We start from the raw sequence: 26974 nt of genomic DNA, 5'->3' as shown, positions 1-26974 counted from the left end.
TAGACTAGCTTACCTGTATACATGGATGGACGCTTCTCCCTCTCTGTCACAGATGCCATCGTTGCCCTTAGTTTGAAGATTTAGTATGGAGAAAGGTGTTTTATACAACAGCCTTAGGTGTGTTCTCTTTTCGACTCTGCCTACATATTTCCATTCAAACTTCAGAATTTTCTCCATCTTCTTAGCTATCATACTCTAAATACACTGATTTGAAAACTCGGTCCTCCAGAAAGTAGAGAGCAACACTTACAGTACCAGTCAAAAATTTGTACACATTTCTAATTTCAGGGTTTTTCTTTATTTTTACTATTTTCTATATTTGAGATTCTTCATAATAGCCACCCTTTGCCTTGATGAAAGCTTTGCACACTCTTGGCATTCTCTCAACCAGCTTCATGCAAAAACTGGTTGAATCAACGTTCTTTCCAAGTAATGCCAAGTAAGCTCATGTTATAGACGAAGTGTGGCCGATCATTACGAACTCATCTCTTGGCATGTCCAGCCCAATTATTATCTCAGCCAATCATGGCCAGCGGGAAGGTTGCTGGCTTTTTCTGTGGCTAAACCAACTAGGCTCGTAATTTAACATTTCGATTTGTATTTACAGATTGCGATACAAGTTTGTTATTAACACACATGAAAGTTTACATGTTTCATAATGAATTTCTGTCAAAAACACATTTTGATTTAAAAAAAAAGCTCTCCTGTGAAGTAGTGACATGCGACATACACTTAGTTTCCTGAAATGAGTCACATATGACTCCCAAGCAACATGAAATATTGACGATTCAAGTGGATAGGCAACAACAAGCATTGTAAATGTTTGAATACAATTTTGCCTCTGAAATATTACTTTGTGGCTTTTTCCAAATTAAATATAATGTTATATCTAATTAATATAGTTGTCTGATAGGGATTTCAAATAGACTAACAAGTAAGATACCATAAACCTGTACAATAGCACCACTGCTGGTATGCAGCTGAAGCTCACTTCAAGATTACTAATGAGTCCTTAATGCTTGACACAGGACATGTTAATTTACTTTTATTTAGTCTTTATATTCATGCAGAGGATAGTTTCAACTTCAAAATATGATCATTTTCAGTCATCACTAAACCCAAAACCGCTAATAGAAAATCGAGGGTCCAAATGTCATGTAAAATTTAATCAAATTCACAAATAAAATCAGATGACACACATACAGAATCATTCCAAAATTCCCCCATATTAACTCAATGTATAGGCTCAGTCTCTGAATCACAAATGAAAATGTGATTCAGTCTCTGTTTCCGTTGAGCAACAATGTCTCTGTCCTCCAATGAAAGAATAATGTTAAATTCAGTTCAGTCATAAATTCCAGCAAGGGATTTTAAAATGTGACCGACCACCTCGATTTGGTTTTATGCATCAACAATTGAAAATATGTTTTAACATTGAATAAAAGTAGACACTCAGAGCTAGAAAATCGTATATTATACTTTTGTTGAGGAGTTGAGGAACAATAGGAAAGTAATTCTGCTTTGAAAGTTGATAAACTTCTAACCCCACTTTGCCTTGATGACACTGTGCAAAGCTGTCATCAGGGCAAATGATGGCATTTGAAGAATCTCAAATATACACTTTTTTGGCTACTACATGATTCCATATGTTGTTTCATAGTATTGATGTCTTCACTAGTATTCTACAATGTAGAAAATAGTAAAAATAAATAAAAACCCTTGAATGAATGTGTTCTAAAACTTTTGAACAGTACTGTACATGATTTTATATGTGTTATTTAAAGGTTTTGAGGCCTTCACTATTGTTCCACAATAGAAAATAGTACAAATAAAGAAAAATCCTGGAATGAGTAGGTGTGTCCAACCTTTTGATTGGTACTGTATTTCAAGATTTTGTTTATCCCTGGAAATAAATCAGAATTAATGTAAACATAACAGTTTTGAAACCAAATCGTATCCCTAAAAAGTGGTCTCACTGCACAACTTACTCTGAGCATGGGGTAATTTGAGCATAGAGACAGTGTAAGTTGAGCCGCCTTGGTGTGTGCCAATTCGTAGCCAAGTTCTCTGTATTTGAGGCTACTAAGCCCATGAAACAAGTCCGCAAGATTCTTGATAATCCCACTGGGCACAGACTTCAGCTCAACCTCTAGTTCTGATTTACATTTGGTTGAGTTTTCAACTAACGTGAATTCAATGTGAAATTAACAAAAAATGCCAACATGTCATTGAATTTAGATTAAAAGATTTAGGTTGAAATTCACTGACGTTGATTTTTTGTTTTCAAATCGAAGCAGTTTTCCACATTGATTTAACATCATTACATTGAATTTGTTGGTTGACATTACTTGGAAACATTGATTGAACATTTATTCAACCAGTTTTTGCACAGGGGGATGGTAAGCAACTTCAGACTCCATGTCATCAGACAAGAACTTTTATGCCTCTGCTGCTCTATCATAGCCTCTCTTGCACACAGGTACATGTTCATTACATTTTTTGTCAATGTACCCCTTCAGTGTCATTCAACCTATTTTTTTCATCCCTTGCTGCTGCTCGAATGGACTTCTTCCCATCTCTTAATTAATTGGCTGTTATGAACCTCAAGGGGGGCAAGATGCCTGCTTGTTTTACGTTTGTATACATGGGGCATGATGAAGTCTGCTATGTAACAATAAAATGCCCTATCTTGAGTTCATATGCATGACATATTGCAAAAATACTTTGCATATTTAAACAACTGAAAGAATGTAATCATCATTTGTAAAGGGTATGTTGAGCCATTCGCTCAACTTGCCCTTGGTCAAGTGCCACAATTTACCACAAAGCTACAATTTTGACTATATTAGCGCACACAACTACAAGGATGCACCTTCATGTTAGGTTTAGGATCTCATATTGTAGCTTATGGAGATCCCAATTGATGTATGAAACAGTCTTGAATCTATTTTGGTTTAGATACTTGCATCATGAAACTAAAACACAAAATATTCATTTGATTTGGTGAAAATCAGTTTTTGGATCAAACTTTTTCCATGTGGTTTCTTGCTTCACAAATGATAAATAAATGATAACCTCTTTGTAAATATTTAGTCACATGTATGACCGTTTAGTCACTGTAATTATGCTTCTCCAAGCTCTGATGCTGTTGATGGTCATTAGTAGCCTACCAAACTTGCTAACTACCTAGTACTCAGCACTCTATTGTCCCTCTAATCCCTCTGACATCAATGCAAATATCATCAAAAATCTAATCAAACACTTCATGAGAGCCATGAGCGCATTTTTGCCAACATTTCTATGGGCTATGTAATTGCGCAAGAAAACAGAGTGATGGTCTCTATTAAAAGAGGAGGATCCCATCAGCTTTCTATTGGCCTAATTATTTATTTCTCAACTTTCCTAATATTAAGCACTTGCTTATCTTTAAAACAGGAGTATAGCCAACCTGACTACCATGAAAATGAACCACGGGAAACGCGTCCTCCATTCGCTATTTAACCTTTTCACACGTGAGTTCCAAATATCTCTAACGGTCGCCCAAGCGTAAGTTGTTTTATGCACGTGATGTCAGAATGTACTCAGTGTTCAAAAATAGTCCTTACACAGCCTGGAGGTGAAAAACAAATGATAGTCCCACTAAACCCAAACCAGATGGGATGGCGTATACTGTAGCTGCAGAATGCTGTGCAAGCCTTAGTGGTTCAGTGTGCCTTGTGATTAGAACGTTTGACTAGTAACCGGAAGGTTGCAAGTTCAAACCCCCAAGCTGACAAGGTACAAATCTGTCGTTCTGCCCCTGAACAGGCAGTTAAACCACTGTTCCTAGGCTGTCATTGAAAATAAGAATTTGTTCTTAACTGACTTGCCTAGTTAAATAAAGGTAAAAAATAAAATACTAAATATATCACATACAGTGTCACCAGCAAAGCACCCCGACACCATAACACCTCCTCCCATGCTATACGGTGGGAAATACACAAGTGAAGATCATCCATATACCCACACCGCGTTTCACAAACACACGGCAGTTGGAACCAAAAATCTCCAGTTTGGACTCATCAGAGCAAAGGACAAATCTCCACCGGTCCAATGTCCATTGCTCATGTTTCTTGACCTAATCAAGTCTCTTCTTCTTATTGGTTTCTTTGCAGCAATTTGTGCATGAAGGCCTGATTTCCACAGTCTCCTCTAAATAGTTGATGTTGAGATGTGTATGTTACTTGAACTCTGTGAAGCATACATTTGGGCTGCAATGTCTGAGACTGGTAACTCTAATGAACTTATTCTCTAGAGCAGAGGTAACTCTGGGTCTTCCATTTCTGTGGTGTTCCTCAAGAGAGCCAGTTTCATCATAGCGCTTGATGGTTTTTGCGCCTGCACTTCAAGAAACTTTCAAAGTTCTAGAAACGTTCCGTATTGACTAACCTTCATGTCTTAAAGTAATGATGGACTGTCGATTCTCTTTGCTTATTTGAGCTGTTCTTTCCATAATATGTACTTGGTCTTTACCAAATAAGGCCAGCATCCCGGAGTCGCCTCTTCACTGTTAACACCCATACTCTTACGATAAGTGCCATGTATGTTTAACTTCTTATGGCTGCCATCCCGTTAACGGGAACATTGTCATCAACAACCGCTGAATTACATAGCGCCACATTCAAATAATATTACAAAAAATATTTATATTCATTAAATCACAAGTGCAATATAGCAAAACACAGTTTAGCCTTTTGTTAATCCACCTGTTGTGTCAGATTTTGAAAATGTGCTTTACAGCGAAAGCAATCCAAGCGTTTGTGTAAGTTTATCGATCGCTCGACAAAACATTATGTACACCTAGCATCAAGTAGCTTGGTCACGAAAATCAGAAAAGTAATCAAATTAATTGTTTACTTTTGATGATCTTCAGATGTTTTCACTCACGAGACTCCCCGTTACACAATAACTGTTCCTATTGTTCCATAAAGATTATTTTTATATCCAAAATACCTCCGTTTGTTTGGCGCGTATGTTCAGAAATCCACAGGAAAGAGCGGTCACGACAACACAGACAAATTCCAAATAGTATCCGTAATGTCCACATAAACATGTCAAACGTGATGACGTGATGTTATCTTGATGTTATCTTTCTCACTCATTTTTCGAAATAAAAGCCTGAATCTATGTCTAAAGACTGTTGACACATTGAGGAAGCAATAGGAAAAGGAATCTGGTTGATATCCCTTTAAATGGAGCAAAGGCAGGCTATGGAACATGTCTTTAGACCAGAGGAAAGAATGCCTCCTACTGGCCCTACAACACCACTTCCAGCAGCATCTGGTCTCCCATCCAGGGACTGACCAGGACCAACCCTGCCTAGCTTCAGAAGCAAGCCAGCAGTGGTATGCAGGGTGGTATACTGCTGACTTTTATCAATAGTCTTTACTACTTGGTGAATGGATTGTGCAGGACCAAAAAAAATACCTTCATTGAGAGGAGGCTATGCTTGGTTTTTAATCAATTGAAACTAAATGGGAAAAAACATGAGTTTTTTTTGTTTCTAAATACGAGGTTTGCAATGACAAAAAGCAGATCTATCTTGTTCTATGTGCATATGGGCACTGTTCATTATGGCTGGATAGGCTGCACTTCCATTATCAAAACCCATGCCTTAATCAAAAGCTTTTGGTTGGTCTTAAAGCTGCATTATTTAACTTTTTGAGCAACCAGACCAAATTCACATAGAAATATAAGTTATAGACCTGTCATTCTCATTGAAAGCAAGTCTAATTATTATACATTTCAATGCTTCTTGTTCATAAGTTTTGTTTTTATGTCTTTTACTTTCGGTTTTGTAGACCAGCTTAAAATACAATATTTTTGCTAATGGAAAATATATTTCACAGTTTAGATGGTACAATGATTCTCTACACTATTACTTGCTTGTTTTGTCACAAACTGAAATTAAGTGAACTATACTGGAAAAATATATAAATGCTACATGCAATAATTTAAAACATTTGACTGAGTTACAGTTCATTGGAATAAATTCATTAGGCCCAATTCTATGGATTTCACATGACTGGAAATACAGATATGCATCTGTGGCCACAGATACCTTAAAAGAAAGGTAGAAGCATGGATCAGAAAACCAGTCAGCATCTGGGTAGACCACCATTTGCCTCATGCAGCGTGACACATCTCCTTCACATAGAGTTGATCAGGCTGTTGATTGTGGCCTGTGGAATGTTGTCCAACTCCTTTTCAATGGCTGTGCGAAGTTGCTGGATATTGGTGGGAACTGAAAAACTCTGTTGTACACATTGATCCAGAGTGGGTGACATGTCTGTTTGAGTATGCAGGTCATGGAAGAACTGGGTCATTTCCAGCTTCCAGGAATTATCTAAAGATCCTTGCAAAATGGAGCCATGCATTATCATGCTGAAACATGAGGTGATGGAGGCAGATGAATGGCACAACCATGGGCCTCAGGATCTAGTCACGTTATCTCTATGCATTCAAATTGCCCCCGCACCATGGGGCACTCTGTTCACAATGTTGATATCAGCAAACCGCTCACCCAGACAACATCATATATGTGGTTTGCGGTTGTGAGGCCAGTTGGACTTACTGCCAAATTCTCTAAAACAACCTTGTAGAGAATTTAAAATTAATTTTTCCAGCAACATCTCTGGTGGACATTCCTGCAGCATGCTCCCAATTCTTGGCATTGTCCTGTGTGACAAAATTGCACATTTTAGAGTGGTCTTTTATTGTCCCCAACACAAGGTGCACCTGTGTAATGATCATGCTTTTAAATCAGCTTCTTGATATGCAACCCCTGTCAGGTGGATGGATTATCTTGGCAAAGGAGAAATGATCACTAACAGGAATGTGAACATATTTGTGCACACAATTGGATAGAAATAAATGTTTTCTGTTTATGGAACATTTCCCGGATCTTTTATTTCACTACATGAAAAATGGGAGCAACACATTACATGTTGCATTTATATTTTTGTTCAGTATTAGAATTTTAGCAACCAGGAGATGGCAGAGCACTTTCTGCACAGTGCACATTTAAATATCCACACCAGCACACACAGAAATTGTCACTTGGGTTAAAAAAATGTAAGGACACACCTTAAATATTGCCAGCCCTCCCACCTCAGCGCAAGCGAGCTCATATAAAACAGGTAATTTACCAATCCTGGCACTAGGGTTTTGAAATAGAACAGCACCGGCTTTAACAGGACAAAATTGCAAACGAGCATGCACTTGACAATTGAGCTGGCTTGACGCCAGCCAAAAATAGAGCCCAGCGTGTCCTCTTCGAGTTAACAAACAATACAAAATCAAAACTTCCACACAACATCTGAAGATTGAGAAGACAGCTAAATTCCTGAGGGTCACATTCCAGCATGACATGAAGTGGACAACCCACACTGCAAACATTGAAACAGAGGGGGGAAAAAATAATCAACCAAAGCCCTGTGTGGGAGGAGTACTGTCGTAGCACCAACAACTGTGATGAAAGTATACCAAAGCAACATCAGGCCTGTATTCAAGTACTCCTCCCCAACTTAGATAATCACATCAACACAACAGAAAGACAAGCTACAAATAATCTAGAACACAGCAATAAGATCCTCCCTAAATGCATCCCTGTCACCTACTGTAACGAGATTCATCTTCCTCTGATGAGTAGTATGACAGATCGGACCAATGTGCAGCGTGGTAAGTGTTCGTCATTTGAGATTCTTCAAAGTAGCCACCCTTGATGACAGCTTTGCACACTCTTGACATTCTCTCAAGCAGCTTCATGAGGTAGTCACCTGGAATGTATTTCAATTAACAGGTGTGCCAAGTTAATTTCTTTCCTTCTTAATGCGTTTGAGCCAATCTATTGTGTTGTGACAAGTTAGAGCTGGTATACAGAAGATAGACATATTTGGTAAAAGACCAAGTCCAGATTATGGCAAGAACTGCTCAAATAAGCAAAGAGAAATGACAGTCCATCCTTACTTTAAGACATGAAGGTCTGTCAATCCAGAAAATGTCAAGAACTTTTAAAGTTTCTTCAAGTGCAGTCGCAAAAACCCTCTAGCGCAATGATGAAACTGGCTCTCATGAGGACCGCCACAGAAAAGGAAGACGCAGAGTTACTTCTGTTGCAGAAGATAAGTGCATTAGAGATACCAGCCTCAGAAATTGCTGCCCAAATAAATGCTTCTCAGAGTTCTAGTAACCGACACATCTCAACATCAACTGTTCAGAGGCGACTGTGTGAATCAAGAAACCACTACTAAAGGACACCAATAATAATGATATCTGTCCTTTGGTCTGATGTGTCCAAATGTGAAACTTTTGGTTCCAACCACCGTGTCTGTTAGAGATGCGGAGAGGGTGAACAAATGATGTCCGCATGTGTGGTTCCCACTATGAAGCATGGTGGAGGAGGTGTGATGATGTAGGGGTGCTTTGCTGGTTACACGGTCTGTGATTTATTTAGAATTCAAGGCACACTTAACCAGCATGACTACCACAGTATTCTGCAGCTATACGCCATCCCATCTGGTTTATCGGTTAGTGGGACTATCATTTGTTTTTCAGAACAATGACCCAACACACCTCTAGGTTGTGTAAGGGATATTTGACCAAGAAGGAGAGTGATGGAGTACTGCATCAGATGACCTGGACTCCACAATCACCTGACATCAACCCAATTGAGATGGTTTGCGATGAGTTGGACCACAGAGTTAGAGAAAAGCAGCCAACAAGTTCTCAGCATATGTAGGAACTCCTTAAAGACTGATGGAAAATCATTCCAGTTGAAGCTGATTGAGAGAATGCCAAGAGTGTACAAATCTGTCAAGGCTACTTGGAAGAATCTAAAATATATATATAACATTTTATTGGTTACTACTTGATTCAATATGCGTTATTTCATAGTTTTGATGCCTTCACTATTATTCTACAATGCAGAAAATAGTACAAATAAAGAAAAACCTTTGAAGGAGTAGGTGTGTCCAAACGTTTGACTGGTTGTCATTGGAAATTATGAAGACAATTACATTGATGGAAGCCACAATCTATTTGCAATATTAAAGCAGATCTACCCACTAAAATTATATATAATAATAAAAAAATACAAAATCCACTGAACAACAACTAACATTCAACTAAACCCACAAGTATTACAAAAAAAATAATTTGTTTATACTTATTTCATATTTTATCATACTTTACACTATACTACTCAAATAATTGTATGTATCCCTCGTACTACCTTTTTGCTGTTACGCTACCTATGAGCTTATGCTCCTGAGTGGCACATCAGTCTACGGCACTGCATCTCAGTGCTAGAGGCGTCAATACAGACCCTGCTTCAATTCCAGGCTGTATCACAACTGGCCGTGATAGTACGGTGCACATTTGGCCCAACGTCGTCCGGACCGGGGTAGGCCGTTATTGTAAATAAGAATTTGTTCCTAACTGACTTGCCTAGTTAAATAAAACAAACACAAAAATCTAAATAGAAATGCTTTCCTTATCTCTTCAAAAACCCTGCCCACTTCACTTGTCTTCCTCCAGAACGGTAACCAATCAAACCAGAAGCAATGGATGGAAAAGACTTCTGAGCAATCCATCCAAGACTACTAGTTTTACTTATGTGCAGCATGTATATATGATCAAAAATATAATTAGTAGTGCATTAGTTTAATACAAAATGTTGATTTAAGTCTGTGGATTAACCCATCCTTCTAAATTGAAACACTTAAATAAAGGAAAAAAATGTATTTTCAGACAGGGGAGTGGTGTGCACAATATGACATTTTCTAGTCTATTTAACTGGTTCAAGTAACATTTTCCTCCCTTTATGGCGGAATGCTGTATGTATGAAGTAGCAGACCATTAGGTGTAGTGTTAATTGAACAGCAAAGTGGTAGAGGTAGTTTGAGCAACAAATGAGGCATTGTGTCAACTTATGTATCAAGGTCACTAGACACAAGACATTATTAACAAGATAGTGATGAGCTGTGGTGCAATGCTGTAGGAAGGACGGGCTTGTTAGCAGATCTCTCTTTCAGTCTGATGAAGGCTATACACCCAAACCATTTTCTCTTCAATCTTGATCCTTGTTCATGAACATTGATTGGAAAGCGAGGTAGCAACCATCAAGCAGTATTCTTTTCCCAATACACCATAGACAAACAATGGAACTAAAACCAACGACAAGTGAACTTGTGCCTTCGGAAAGTATTCATACCCTTGACTTTTTCCACATTTTGCTACGTTAGTCTTATTCTAAAATGTATTAAATATTTAAAACAAATCTCAGCAATCTACACACAATACCCCATAATGACAAAGCTAAAACAGGTTTTTAGAAATACAAATAGAAATACCTTATTTACATACTAATTATTCATAACCTTTGCTATGCGAATCAAAATTGAGCTCAGGTGCATCCTTTTTCCATTGATCATCGTTGAGATGTTTCTACAACTTGATTGGGTCCACCTGTGGTAAATTCAATTGACTGAACATGATTTGGAAACGCAGAGACAGGATTGTGTCGAAGACAGGATCTGAGACAGGATTGTGTCGAAGCACAGATCTGGGGAAAGGTACCAAAAATGTTTTGCAGCATTGAATGTCCCCAATAACACAGTGACCTCCATCATTCTTACATTTAAGAAGTTTGGAACCACCAAGATTCTTCCTAGAGCCGGCCACCCGGCCAAACTGAGCAACTGGAGGGGAAGGGCCTTTGTCAGGGAGGTGACCAAGAACCTGATGGTCACTCTGACAGAGCTCCAGAGTTAATCTGTGGAGATGGGAGAATCTCCCAGAAGGACAACCATCTCTGCAGCACTGCACCAAATCAGGCCTCCATTGTAGAGTGGTGAGAAGGTAGCCACTCCTCAGTAAAATGAAAAGCCCGCACATAAAAGCCCGCTTGGATTTTACCAAAAGGCACCTAAAGACACTCAGACCATGAGAAGCAAGATTGAGAAACAAGATCTTTGGCCTGAATGCCAAGCATCACGCCTGGCGGAAACCTGACACCATCCCTACGGTGAAGCATGGTGGTCGCAGCGTCATGCTGTGGGCATGTTTTTCAGCAGCAGGGACTGGGATATTATTCAGTATTCGAGGCAAAGATGAACGGAGCAAAGTAAAGAGAGATCCTTGATGAAAACCTGCTCCAGAAAGCTCAGGACCTCAGACTGGGGCGAAGATTCACCTTCCAACAGGACAATGACCCTAAGCACCCAGACTTGAATGCAATCAAACATTGTGCAGAACGCTGCCCATACAACCTGACAGAGCTTAAGAGGATCTACATAGGAATTGGAGAAACTCCCCAAATACAGGTGTGCCAAACTTGTAGCATCAACAAAGTACTGTGTAAAGGGTCTGAATGCTTATGGAAATGTGATATTTTTTTGTTGATATTTAATACATTTGCAAAAATTTCTAAAAACCTGTTTTTGCTTTGTCACTAAGGGGTATTGTGTGTAGATTGATGTGGGGGAACAATGATTTAATCCATTTTAGAATATGACTGTAACGCAAAAGATTGAATACAACCTACAGACTCATAACTTGAGATGTGCTTCTTGTGTGTGCTCCTAGGTGTGAAAACAGACAGTCTATTGCTACAGACAGCTGGCTTCAGTATTCCCACAGCAGAGGCCGCAACCACCCTTGACTCCTTCTCATTAGCCTGACCTCCGACCCTACATTTTTTATAATCCAAAATATTGCTGCCTTCATTGACCTATGAATATTTATAAAGCCCTCATTATGCCATCACTCAAAGTAATCATTATCCTGGGGCCTATTATAGTTGAGTTTTGGCACTGTATGTGCTCTCTTTCGATGGACACAGCACAAATGAAAATGGCAGGTAGAGTTGTACACAGTGGGAAATCACAGGTGATACTTTCAAACTCTCAGTTGTAATGACTACTTTCGTCTTAGACAACATAAAATGTATTCCCAGTTTTTTTTTTTGCAGTCGTAGGTCTGTCACTCCTGAATGAAAATAAATGGCCTCTTATAAAGTTTCAAGTTTCAGTTTCAATTTTGGAGTAAACACAGCTTTTGGAGTTCTAAGACACATAACATGGGAGACTTCATTAATTCCTGACTACGTTGCAACTATGCCATTTGAAGTCAAATATTTTTTTGGGGGGTAGTATAAATATACTCGTGATAACATGTATTCCCATCTGGTACTGAAATTAAATTAAAAGCAAACAATATGACACTACTAAGATAAATAAGAATAGAGTCGTGATTTGATTTTCTATTCATTCAATGAAAGGTATGAAGCCTTTGTCTGAAAAGCTCTTGAGAACAAAACATACTTCACATTGAGAGTTTGCTGATGAAAAGAGTGGACCACACAATTGTAAATTGCATTCAGCAATGTGGAGATGTAACCTTGTTGAATCAATGGAACCAGGGCAATTTTTCTCCTCTTGTTCAATGTGAGAAGTGGACAAAAGCTTATTTCAAACCACTGAATATAACATCGTCCAATCCCAATAAAGACAGGAAGTGATATTTTTATACATAAGATTCAAGGTTACATTTTGTTTGCCATATGTAATTGATACATTGGACATGTTACATTGGACCCGTTTTACTGCAAACGCGGAACCCCACCGGGCCTTCACAACTGGACTACCGACGTTATCTACCCGAAGGAGTTATCCGGCTGGCTCCTCCGTCGCGACGTTACCTGAATGCCCATCTGCGGTCCGCTAACCATTAGCTGTCTTATCGGCTGCTATCTGAATAGACCTATCGGACAATTTATTTTTATTTTTTATTTTATTTTATTTTTTCTTGGTCCTCTATAACTATATCTATTGTTTTTTGTTGTTGTGTGATTTGGATTCATCCCCTCTACCACACGGAACCCCACTTATCATACCGACGGAAACACACGAGGTGGCTAATAACAGTCCTCCATCCTATGCTAGCTTGCTACCGATGGCCCGGCTCGCTGTCTTAATCACCGTAACCCCAACCAACCTCTCTACTCACTGGACCCTTTTGATCACTCGACTAAGCATGCCTCTCCTTAATGTCAATATGCCTTGTCCATTGCTGTTCTGGTTAGTGTTTATTGGCTTATTTCACTGTAGAGCCTCTAGTCCTGCTCACTATACCTTATCCAACCTATTAGTTCCACCACCCACACATGCGATGACATCTCCTGGTTTCAATGATGTTTCTAGAAACAATATATCTCTCTTCATCACTCAATACCTACGTTTAACTCCACTGTATTCACATCCTACCATACCTTTGTCTGTACATTATACCTTGAAGATATTTTATCGCCCCCAGAAACCTCCTTTTACTCTCTGTTCCAGACGTTCTAGACGACCAATTCTTATTGCTTTTAGCCATACATTTATCCTACTCCTCCTCTGCTCCTCTGGCGATGTAGAGGTGAATCCAGGCCCTGCAGTGCCTAGCTCCACTCCTATTCCCCAGGCGCTCTCTTTTGATGACTTCTGTAACCGTAATAGCCTTGGTTTCATGCATGTTAACATTAGAAGCCTCCTCCCTAAGTTTGTTCTATTCACTGCTTTAGCACACTCTGCCAACCCGGATGTTCTAGCTGTGTCTGAATCCTGGCTTAGGAAGACCACCAAAAATTCTGAAAATTTTATCCCAAACTACAACATTTTCAGACAAGATAGAACTGCCAAAGGGGGCGGTGCTGCAATCTACTGCAAAGATAGCCTGCAGAGTTCTGTCCTACTATCCAGGTCTGTACCCAAACAATTTGTACTTCTACTTTTAAACAAGTCTCTCACCGTTGCCGCCTGCTATAGACCACCCTCTGCCCCCAGCTGTGCTCCTCTGGACACCATATGTGAACTGATTGCCCCCCATCTATCTTCAGAGCTCGTGCTGCTAGGCGACCTAAACTGGAACATGCTTAACACCCCAGCCATCCTACAATCTAAGCTTGATGCCCTCAATCTCACACAAATTATCAATGAACCTACCAGGTACCGCCCCAAAGCCTTAAACACGGGCACCCTCATAGATATCATCCGAACCAACTTGCACTCTAAATACACCTCTGCTGTCTTCAACCAAGATCTCAGCGATCACTGCCTCATTGCCTGCATCCGTAATGGGTCAGCGGTCAAACGACCTCCACTCATCACTGTCAAACGCTCCCTGAAACACTTAAGCGAGCAGGCCTTTCTAATCGACCTGGCCGGGGTATCCTGGAAGGATATTGATCTCATCCCGTCAGTAGAGGATGCCTGGATATTTTTTTAAATGCCTTCCTAACCATCTTAAATAAGCATGCCCCATTCAAGAAATTTAGAACCAGGAACAGATATAGCCCTTGGTTCTCCCCAGACCTGACTGCCCTTAACCAACACAAAAACATCCTATGGCGTTCTGCATTAGCATCGAATAGCCCCCGTGATATGCAGCTGTTCGGGGAAGCTAGAAACCATTATACACAGGCAGTTAGAAAAGCCAAGGCTAGCTTTTTCAAGCAGAAATTTGCTTCCTGCAACACTAACTCAAAAAGTTCTGGGACACTGTAATGTCCATGGAGAATAAGAACACCTCCTCCCAGATGCCCACTGCACTGAAGATAGGAAACACTGTCACCACTGATAAATCCACCATAATTGAGAATTTCAATAAGCATTTTTCTACGGCTGGCCATGCTTTCCACCTGGCTACTCCTACCCCAGTCAACAGCACAGCACTCCCCACAGCAACTCGCCCAAGCCTTCCCCATTTCTCCTTCTCCCAAATCCGTTCAGCTGATGTTCTGAAAGAGCTGCAAAATCTGGACCCCTACAAATCAGCCGGGCTAGACAATCTGGACCCTTTCTTTCTAAAATGATCTGCCGAAATTGTTGCCACCCCTATTACTAGCCTGTTCAACCTCTCTTTCGTGTCGTCTGAGATTCCCAAAGATTGGAAGCCAAGTCAACAAACAGATTACCGACCATTTCGAATCTCACCATACCTTCTCTGCTATGCAATCTGGTTTCAGAGCTGGTCATGTGTGCACCTCAGCCATGCTCAAGGTCCTAAACGATATCTTAACCGCCATCGATAGGAAACATTACTGTGCAGCCGTATTCATTGATCTGGCCAAGGCTTTCGACTCTGTCAATCACCACATCCTCATCGGCAGACTCGACAGCCTTGGTTTCTCAAATGATTGCCTCGCCTGGTTCACCAACTACTTCTCTGATAGAGTTCAGTGTGTCAAACGGAGGGTCTGCTGTCCGGACCTCTGGCAGTCTCTATGGGGGTGCCACAGGGTTCAATTCTTGGACTGACTCTCTTCTCTGTATACATCAATGATGTCGCTCTTGCTGCTGGTGAGTCTCTGATCCACTTCTACGCAGACGACACCATTCTGTATACTTCTGGACCTTCTTTGGACACTGTGTTAACAACCCTCCAGGCAAGCTTCAGTGCCATACAACTCTCCTTCCGTGGCCTCCAATTGCTCTTAAATACAAGTAAAACTAAATGCATGCTCTTCAACCGATCGCTACCTGCACCTGCCCGCCTGTCCAACATCACTACTCTGGACGGCTCTGACTTAGAATACGTGGACAACTACAAATATTTAGGTGTCTGGTTAGACTGTAAACTCTCCTTCCAGACCCATATCAAACATCTCCAATCCAAAGTTAAATCTAGAATTGGCTTCCTATTTCGCAACAAAGCATCCTTCACTCATGCTGCCAAACATACCCTTGTAAAACTGACCATCCTACCAATCCTCGACTTCGGTGATGTCATTTACAAAATGACTGGAACGAACTACAATCTCTGAAACTGGAACGAACTACAAATCTCTGAAACTGGAAACACTTATCTCCCTCACTAGCTTTAAGCACCAACTGTCAGAGCAGCTCACAGATTACTGCACCTGTACATAGCCCACCTATAATTTAGCCCAAACAGCTACCTCTTTCCCTACTGTATTTAATTTATTTATTTTGCTCCTTTGCACCCCACTATTTGTATTTCTACTTTGCACATTCTTCCACTGCAAATCTACCATTCCAGTGTTTTACTTGCTATATTGTATTTACTTTGTCACCATGGCCTTTTTTTGCCTTTACCGCCCTTATCTCACCTCATTTGCTCACATCGTATATAGACATGTTTATACTGTATGTTTTATTTTACTCCATCTGTAATTCTGTGTCGTTGTTTGTGTCGAACTGCTTTGCTTTATCTTGGCCAGGTCTCAATTGTAAATGAGAACTTGTTCTCAACTTGCCGACCGGGTTAAATAAAGGTGAGATAAAAAAAAATTACAAAATTAAACCCACCAGTAGCACGCGCTCCAGCGGTATATCTCACTGGTCATCTCCAAAGCCAACACATATTTTCCTTCCAGTTATCTGCTGCCAATGACTGGAACAAATTGCAAAAATTACTGAAGCTGGAGACATATCTCCCTCAATAACTTTAAGCATCAGCTATCTGAGCAGCTTACTGATCGCTGCAGCTGTACATAGCCCGTCTGTAAATAGCCCATCCAACTACCTACCTCATCCCCATATTGTTTTTATTTACTTTTTTGCTCTATTGCACACTGGTATTTCTACTTGCACTCATTATCTGCACATCTATCACTCCAATGTTAATTTGCTCAAATGTAATTACTTCGCTACTATGGCCTATTTATTGCCTTACCTCCTTACTCCATTTGCACACACCATATATAGATTTTTTTCTATTGTGTTTTTTCTATTGACTGTAATTTTGTTTATCCCTCTGTGTTGTTGTTTTTTGTAGCACTGCTTTGCTCTATCTTTGCTAGGGCGCAGTTGTAAATGAGAATTTATTCTCAACTGGCCTACCTGGTTAAATAAAGGTGAAATCAGAATAAAATAAATACACAGCCTAGTGGTGTGTTGGGTCATTGTCCTGTTGAAAAACAAATGATAGTCCCATTATGCGCAAACCAGATGGGATGGCGTATCGCTGCATAATTCTGTGGTAGCCATGCTGGTTAAGTGTGCCTTGAATGCTAAATAACTCACTGACAGTGTCACCAGAAAAGCACCCTCACACCATCACACCTTGTCCTCCTTGGTTCACGGTTCACGGTGGGAATCACACATGCGGAGATCATCCATTCACCTACTCTGCGTCTCACAAAGGCAAGGAGGTTGGAAGCAAAAATATCTCATTTGGACTCATGAGACCAAAGGACAGATTTCCACTTGTCTAATGTCCTCTGCAGCAGAGGTAACATTGGGTCTTTCTTTTCTGTGGCAGTCCTCATGAGAGCCAGTTTCATCATAGTGCTTGATGTTTTTTTTGAAGATCTTGAAATTTTCCAGATTGACTGACTTTTAAAGTAATGATGGACTGTCATTTGTCTTTGCTTATTTGAGCTGTTCTTGCCAAAATATATATTTATTTACTTGGCAAGTCAGTTAAGAACGAATTCTCATTTACAATGAGCCTACCAGTGAACAGTGGGTTCACTGGTAGGGCAGAAAGACAAATGTTTACCTAGTCAGCTCAGGGGTTCGATCCGGCAACCTTTCGGTTACTGGCCCAACGCTCTCACCACTAGGCAACCTGCCGCCCCATAACATCAATTTGGTATTTTACAAAATAGGTCTATCTCCCCTCACTTGTCACAACACAACTGATTGGCTCAAATGCATTAAGAAATTCCACAAATTAAGTTTTAACAAGGCACACCTGTTAAGTGAAATGCATTCCAGGTGACTACCTCACGAAGCTGGTTGAGAGAATTCCAAGAGTGTGCAAAGCTGTCATCAAGGCAAAGGGTGGCTACATTGAAGAATCTCAGATATTAAATATATTTTGATTCGTTTCATACTTTTTTGGTTACTACATGATTCTATGTGTTATTTAATAGTTTTATGTTTTCACTATTATTCTACAATGTAGAACATAGTAAAAATAAAGAAAAACATTTGAATGAGTAGGTGTATCCAAACTTTTCACTGGTACAGTAGCTATACAGTTATCTCGTCTTGTTAGCTAGCTAACATTAGCTCACCTAGCTACCTAGCTGGCGAGATAAGTGGCTAGCTAGCTACAGTAGATAGCTACACAACTTTTCCAGGTTAGTAGCTAACTAACTAACAATGACGGCCTAGGAACGGTGGGTTAACTTCCTTGTTCAGGGGCAGAACGACAGATTTTCATCTTGTCAGCTCAGGGGGTCCAATCTTGCAACCTTACAGTTAACTAGTCCAACGCAATAACGACCTGCCTCTCTCTCTTTGCACTCCACAAAGGAGTCTGCCTGTTACACGAATGCAGTAAGCCAAGGTAAGTTGCTAGCTAGCATTAAACCTATCTTATAAAAAACAATCAATCATAATCACTAGTTAACTACACATGGTTGATGATATTACTAGATATTATCTAGCTTGTGCTGCGTTGCATATAATCTGACTGAGCATACAAGTATCTAAGTATCTGACTCAGCGGTGGTAGGCAGAAGCAGGCGCGTAAGCATTCATTCAAACAGCACTTTCTTGCATTTTTCCAGCAGCTCTTCGCTGTGCGTCAAGCCTATTAACTCCCGAGATGAGGCTGGTGTAACCAAAGTGAAATGGCTAGCTAGTTAGCGCGCGCTAATAGCATTTCAAACGTCACTGGCTCTGAGCCTTTCAGTGGTTGTTTCCCTTGCTCTGCATTGGTAACGCTGCTTCGATGGTGGCTGTTGTCATTGTGTTGCTGATTCGAGCCCAGGGAGGAGCGAGGAGAAGGACGGAAGCTATACTGTTACACTGGCAATACTAAAGTGCCTTTAACTTTTTATGGCTGCAGGGGCAGTATTGAGTAGCTTGGATGAAAAGGTGCCCATTGTAAACGGCCAGCTCCTCAGTCTCAGTTGCTAATGTATGCATATTATTATTAGTATTGGATAGAAAACACTCTAAAGTTTCCAAAACTGTCAAAATATTGTCTGTGAGTATAACAGAACTGATATTGCAGAACATTCCAAAAAGTTTCCATAATGTCCACAGAAACATGTCAAACGGTTTTTATAATCAATCCTCAGGTTGTTTAAAAAAAATACATAATAGATAATATATCAACCGCAAATGTCTTTCACAGTAGGAGACGGAAAAACAATAGCTGTCCAAATTCTGTTGCGGGTGCAAAACTCATGTGACCACTTGACGCGATGTTATCGTTCTGGCTCATTTTTCAAAATAAAAGCCTGAAACTATGTCTGAAGACTGTTGACACCTTGAGGAAGCGATAGGAAAAGTAATCTGGTTGATATCCCTTTAAATGGAGCAATGGGAGGCTATGGAACATGCAGTTTTCAAAATAGAAGCCACTTCCTGGTTAGATTTTTCTCAGGGTTTCGCCTGCAATATCAGTTCTGTTATACTCACAGACAATTTTGTCTGTCATAGTTGAAGTGTACCTATGATGAAAATTACAGGCCTCTCTCATCTTTTTAAGTGGGAGAACTTGCACAATTGGTGGCTGACTAAATACTTTTTTGCGCCACTGTATATTTACTCTGAGCTGCGCTTTGATAGATTAGTTGAAGATGGATGTCTGGGTTGCCCAGCAGAGATCTCCCTTGTCCTTTGAAGAATATTTATGGGTGGATACGTTGTAGTCTGTCGTCGTGTGGTAGAACGGATGCGTTGTAGTACCCTGTCATTCTGAAGAGATTGTCCGTCCTTTCCTAGGCCATGCATGTTTACAGCTGCTGCTGATAAACGACATCTAGGATGGATCACTTCTTTAGTGAATAAGAGTTCAAAGTTCATACCAAGTTGCCATACTAATCTCTTGCTATATTCTGGCTGGTGTAGTCATCGTTCCAGCTTGGCGATCGTCACCTCCACGTTGAAATGTAGCCCTTTTAATTGTTTGGTCATCGTGAACACAATGTTCATTTTGTTAGGTTGGTTGTAGTCGTTCAACCATTAACAACCACAGCTCACGCTGGGGTTGGCTTAGTCTGCATGAATTGGGTCACGGGAGCTCTTATAGAAATGTAGAAAAGGGGTTGGTTCATCATTTCCAACCAATGCAGATTCACATGGGCATGGCCACTTGAGTGAGCATTTTTTACTTATGAAGGTATTTATGGGGGTCATAAACCTCACCAACAGGACAACATCATGACACCACGTACCCTTTGTATACATCCCACTTTTCATGTGTCTGGGAATAAACCTATGTCTCACAGCCCTTTGTCTCCTGTTTTGACCAATAATGTAATAATACTCTTAGTAAAAATGTTGATCCTTAATTACAATCTGTAGAAACTATGAAAATAAAAAATATCAGAACTTTTGTGAAACATATATGTCCAGTAGAACTCAAACGTGCATGGTTTTCAGAGATAGATGGGAGGGGTTGAGGGCTAGGACAAAATTCAAATAAAAATATAACTAGTGTAAAATGTACTGTGTCCATAAAATGTATAAAGTATGTATAAACTGGAAGTAAAAACAACTTATTGTTGTCCGTTAGTTTAATCCAATTAGGGCAGGGGTGGTAGGGTTAGGGGAAAATAATAAATAAGGAAAATATATTAAAAAAAATATATATATATACATAGTATTTATGGGGGATTGGAAGTAATATCTGTAATATTAAAGCTGATATACCCTTCATAGTGAAAAATTGTGTGCTACCTGCTTGAGTGACAGGGGGCGGGGCTTGGTGTGTGTGGCCCGGGAAGTGGAAGCAAGCAGCCCCGGGAGGCAGCCTGTCTTGTTTGAACAGTTATAGATGAGAGAGTTGCGGCGAAATATTGTTAAGCCTTGAATTTTTTATTGGATTTTCTTTTAGTCACACTGCTGCTCCCAAAATTAAACTCCAAGTAGCACAGCAAAATGTTTTGTCGCATATTTCGACCAAATTGGTCATACTTTAGAGCTCTGTGTACACACTATTATGAAGCTATTCACCATCCAAGACGAGAAGGTGACAACGAGGCACAAGCCCATATTAACACTGAAAGACTAGTAATTAATCACAGCATTATGTTGCCTCTTTGTTGCTCATTAGTCAAAAACACTGCTCTAATGTTTCATTTCACCCACTGCATTCACCCCTTTTGGGTTCACAGAGTGGAACAAATCCTGATCAGAGGAGGAGGGGGGGGGTTCTTCTTGGGGAAAAAGGTGAAGACGTGCTAACTGATATGTCTCACGTTGAAGTAATGAGGCCTGACATTTAACACTTCTATTTCAGCCCCTGTGATTGCTCTGCCAGCTTTATTAGCCATGACCCAAGTTTCAGGGAGACCAGAGTGGCATTGACCCCTTGTTGCGACTGGTAATGAGTATCGCACATTTTGGTGTGACAGCTGACTGTGAGGGTCAGCTTGGAGACAACCCAAAGGGGCAACGAGGATGATTGCAGCCAATCAAGGGGTAGGAGAGCCGTGGTCCACAACAGGCCTCCACTGCCACAGGTGCTGAATCTTGTTAGAATGTTAGTTTATCGCCTTTTCATGTTGTGTTTTTACACTTTCCTATTCTGCTCTTTTCACTTCAAAAGGTATTGGGAAAATAACATTTTTTTGTTGTTGTTTTGGCTCTGTATTCCTGCACTTGAAATGATACAATGACTAGGAGTTATGGTGCAGGTTGTCAGCTTAATTTGAGGTTATTTTCATCCATATCGGGTGAACCGTTTAGACATTACTGCACTTTTTGTATATAGTCCCACCATTTTAGGGGACCAAAAGTATTTGGCCAAATTCACTTATACTGTATGTGTATTAAAGCAGTCAAAAGTTGACTATTTAGTCCCATATTCCTAGCACGAAATGATTACATCAAGCTTGTGACTCTACAAACGTGTTGAATGCATTTGCTGTTCATTTTGGTTGTGATTATTTTGTGCCCAATAGAGATTAATGGTAAATAGTGGATTGTGTCATTTTGGAGTCTGAAGTGCTGGAGTACAGAGCCAAAACATAAAAAAATACCAATTATTTTGAAACTCCCTGAGTATAAGCATTGTAGTTGGGATTAGGCATAAGGTTCATATTAAAGTAAATGTAACCTGACTTTGCTGGCTTGCCATGGTTATAGCTTTCCTAACAGGGTTATCAAACAGCAAGTTCTAGTATAGTCTTCTTGTCACTTTCAACTTCAAACTCCAAAATCAGAAAACTACTCACACAGCATATGTTGCTTCATTTTGTGGTTGACAAATCGGCCTACGGGAAACAGCCTGAAGAATTAATCTAATTATTCTGTATTTGCTGTATGCTCTGAAATTATGTCAAAGGCAATGGTATATGGTCATACGGATGAGAAAAATTGGAAGAGACTACTGGAGCATTATATCAATTTGTGACATTTCTGACACATTTGGTATTACTACATGAATTACTACATGAAGGTTGGCCTATCATGTCAAGAAATTGCTTCAAAATTATTCTGGTCCTCTGGTCCCAGTCTGTGAACAACAGAATTTTCAAATTGTTCTCTTTCATGTAACATATTCAAATCAGACAGGGGTAACCCGGTAAATAAATTGTTGGTACTAATGTGGCCTGCAATTCCTCCTTGGAATTTCTTATTTCGAGGTTGTGAAGTCGTCAGTACTACATGATTGTGTTGAAGTGCTTTGAAGTCCGAACAACTCTTTAACCAATAAGGTTTCAGCCAGCTGGATGAGATAGCTAATGATGATAACAAGATAGTTTGCTTGCTTGCTAATGTTGACAATATGGTCAAAAACAGCTTTGTTCTATCATAGTTTTATGATTTGAACAGTTGAAAGGTCAGTGATGAACCTTTACACCTTGTAAATTTAGGTATTCAAATTATCCCCAACATTCCCACTTGTTGGCCTAATTCCGACTTGGACATTAGTGTTTTTTTCGGAACCTCATATATCCAAAGTGCCGACAGCATTTGAAGGCAGTATAATGCTCTAAAAGGGGATTTAATCCCGTCAATGATCAAAACCAAATTTTTACCTGAAAATAATTTGCATATGCTTATGTAAACTGATTTATTTTCTTGGGAGAATAGCTTTTCATTGCCACCCGAAAGCCAAGAAAGGTTTATGAGCAAATAAGATTTGAATTTTAGCCAGATTATAACCTGAGAATGTGGATATAATACTCTGAAATGGGATTAATCTAATATTTATCTCTTGGAACAGATAACAAAGCTTCAAAAGGCATGTGTGCTTGTTGACAAGATAATGGAATATATTCAGTGAAAGGATAATGGTAAGGCCTACATCTAGTTTAAAATGTTTTGTCAGAAAGCATGAAATATTTACATGTTTCCGGCAAAAAGGATTTTGATGTTGCCAGAAATTGACCACTTCGGTAGAGTATGGTACGGTTTCCCTCTTTGAAGAGGTGAGCAAAATTCCCCATAATAGTGAATGACAATGTGGCCTCCTTTCTTTTGTCTCAATTTGGTCAAGTGTGGAAAGAGATTATAATCATATTAAAAGGTTGTAAGCATCCCTCTCTCTCAACCCCAGGCCTTGTTAGCAATATTCTCACCTTTTTTAAAAGCGTTGTGTTCCCCCTCTAAATGTAGCTGAGTAGTCCACCGTGTTTGCGTCTGATGTGTTTCCTCTTGGCTAGTCTTCCTGTCTAGCTTGTATTTTTGTGCCTGTCTGCTTCGCTGACTGACAGCTTAGAGCTTGCTGTGACATGGAGGCCAGGAATGAGTGAAAGAGAGCTCTTTAGCCTGTGTGCCCAGCGATTTTCCATTTCCTCAAGTCTAATATAGTGGCATCCTGGAGCCAAATGCTAGAAAAAGTTGCAAATCCAGAGAGAGAAGCCACACACACAGGCATGTACACAAACACACACAGATGTGTGCACGCACACACACAGGCATATAGTGCCTTGGGAAAGTGTTCAGACCCCTTGATTTTTTCCACATTTTGTTACGTTACAGCCTTATCCTCATCAATCTACACACACTACCCAATAATAACAAAGTGAAAACAGATTTTTAGATATTTTTGCTAATTTCTTCAACAACAAAAAATATATATCTTATTTACATAAATATTCAGACTCTTTGCGATGAGCCTCGAAATTGAACTGTTTCCACTGATCATCCTTGAGATGTTTCTAAAACTTAATTTGGCTTCCCCCTGTAGTAAATTCAATTGATTGGACATGTTTGGAAAGGCACACACCAGTCTATATAAGGTCCCATAGTTGAGAATTTGTTCTTAACTGACTTGCCTAGTAAAATAAAAAATTATTAAATGGAAAAGTTTGGAGCCACCAAGACTCTTCCTAGAGCTGAGTAATCATGGGGTAAGGGCCTTGGTCAGGGAGGTGACCAACAACCCAATGGTCACTCTGACAGAGCTCTAAAGTTCCTCTGTGGAGATGGGAGAACCTTCCAAAAGGACAACCTCTCTGCAGCGCTCCACCAATCAGGCCTTTATGGTAGAGTTGCCAGATGGAAGCCACTCCTCAGTAAGAGGCACAAACTCCTGCTTAGACTTTTCCTAAAGACTCTCAGACCATGAGAAACAAGATTATCTGGAGAAACCAAGATTGAACGTTTTGTCTATATGCCAAGCTTCACATCTGGAGAAAACCTGGCACCATCCCTACGGTGAAGCATGATGGTAGCAGCATCATGCTATGGGGATGTTTTTCAGCGGCAAGGACTGGGAGACTAGTCAGAATCGAGGCAAAGATTAACAGAGCAAAGTATAGAGAGATCCTTGATGAAAACTTGCTCCAGATCGCTCAGGACCTCAGCAAAGGTTCACCTTCCAACAGGACAACGACCCTAAGCAGACAGCCAAGACAACTCAGGTGTGGCTTCGGAACAAGTTTCTGAATGTCCTTGAGTGTCCCAGCCAGAGCCCGGACTTGAACTTTGAGAGGATCTGAAGAGAAGAACGGGAGAAAATCCCCAAATAAATGTTCAAATCAATGTTTACTTACGTACAAGCCCTTAACCAACAATGCAGTTTTAAGAAAAAAAGTGTAAAGAAAATATTTACTAAAATAAACTGAAGTAAATAAAACAGTAGCAAGGCAATGTGCGAGGCCACCGGTTAGTTGAGGTAACTGAGGTAACATGTACGTGTACATGTAGGTAGAGGTAAGGTGACATGGACAATAAAAAAAAGAGTAACAGCAGCATAAAAATGAGGGAGGGCTGGGGACAATGCAAATAGTCCGGGTAGCCATTTCATTAGCTGTTCAGGAGTCGTTAGGCTTGGGGGTAGAAGCTGTTAAGAAGCCTTTTGGACCTAGACTTGGCACTTTGGTACCACTTAGCATGCAGTAGCAGAGAGAACAGTCTATGACTTTGGTAATTTTTTGAGCCTTCCTCTGATGCCACCTGGTACAGAGGTCCTGGATGCCAGGAAGCTTGAATGCAGTGATGTACTGGGCCGTACACACCACCCTCTGTAGTGCCTTACGGTCAGAGGCCCGAGCAGTTGCCATACCAGGCGGTGATGCAACCAGTCAGGATGCTCTCGATGGTGCAGCCAAATGCTCTCTAGCAAACTTCAGACGGGCCTGGACATGTACTGGCTTAAGCAGGGGGACACGTCTGGCACTGCAGGATTTGAGTCCCTGGCGGCGTAGTGTGTTACTGCTGGTAGGCTTTGTTACTTTGGTCCCAGCTCTCTGCAGGTCATTCACTAGGTCCCCCCGTGTGGTTCTGTGATTCTGGGTGAGATCTTGCGTGGAGCCCCAGATCGAGGGAGATTATCAGTGGACTTGTATGTCTTCCATTTCCTAATAATTGCTCCCACAGTTGATTTCTTCAAACCAAGCTCCTTACCTATTGCAGATTCAGTCTTCCCAGCCTGGTGCAGGTCTACAATTTTGTTTCTGGTGTCCTTTGACAGCTCTTCGGTCTTGGCCATAGTGGAGTTTGGAGTGTGACTGTTTGAGGTTGTGGACAGCTGTCTTTTATACTGATAACAAGTTCAAACAGGTGCCATTAATACAGGTAACGAGTGGAGGACAGAGGAGCCTCTTATGGATATGGGAGACACTAGCGTCTCAACTGGCCAATTGCCAGGGGAACTGCAGAGCGCCCGATTCAAATAAAATGCTATAAAATTCAAACTTTCATTAAATCACATCATGTAAGAGACTCAATTAAAGCTACACTCGTTGTGAATCCAGCCAACATGTTTTTCGGCTTGTCCCATAAACATCACAATTGGTACTTCTGTTCGATTAATTCCATCCACATATATCGAAAATGTCCATTTATAAAGCGCATTTGCATTTGATCCAGAAAAAAACAGCTTACCAAACACAACGTCACTACAAAATATTTCAAAAGTTGCCTATAAACTTTGCCAAAATATTTCAAACTACTTTTGTAATACAACGTTAGGTATTTTTAAACGTTAATAATCGATCAAATTGTAGACAGGGCAATCTGTATTCAATACATGAACGAAAAGTAACCAGCTCTGCTTTTCACGTCTTGCGCAACTCACAAAAGTGTCCCCAGTTCCGAGTTGGTCTGCTTCTTCAATGCAAAAAGGAATAACCTCAACCATATTCCAAAGACTGGCGACATCGTGTGGAAGCGGTAGGAACAGAAAATGGGTTCCTGTTAATTATCCAATGGCAAAGACAATGTAGTGAACAGAGAGGGGGAAAAAAATCTGAACAGTTAGTTCTCGGGGTTTTGCCTGCTACATAAGTTCTGTTATACTTACAGACATGATCCAAACAGTTTTAGAAACTTCAGAGTGTTTTCTATCCTAATCTAATAATAATATGAATATCTTATATTCTTGGCATGAGTAGCAGGAAGTTTAAATTGTGCACACTATTCATCCAAAAGTGAAAAATCTGCCCCCTAGCTTTTTTCCCCTACCTGGGAATGGGATTCCACTAGTGGAACAGCCAATGAAATTATGCCAATAGCCAATGAAATTTTAGGGTGCCAAATACAAATAAACTCAAACATACAAGTATTAGGCACCA

This window comes from Oncorhynchus tshawytscha, linkage group LG19 (genome assembly GCF_018296145.1).
Source record: "Oncorhynchus tshawytscha isolate Ot180627B linkage group LG19, Otsh_v2.0, whole genome shotgun sequence".
Taxonomy (NCBI): Eukaryota; Metazoa; Chordata; class Actinopteri; order Salmoniformes; family Salmonidae; genus Oncorhynchus; species Oncorhynchus tshawytscha.
The sequence above is the reverse complement of the archived record's forward strand: the minus strand, read 5'-3'. Positions refer to the sequence as shown.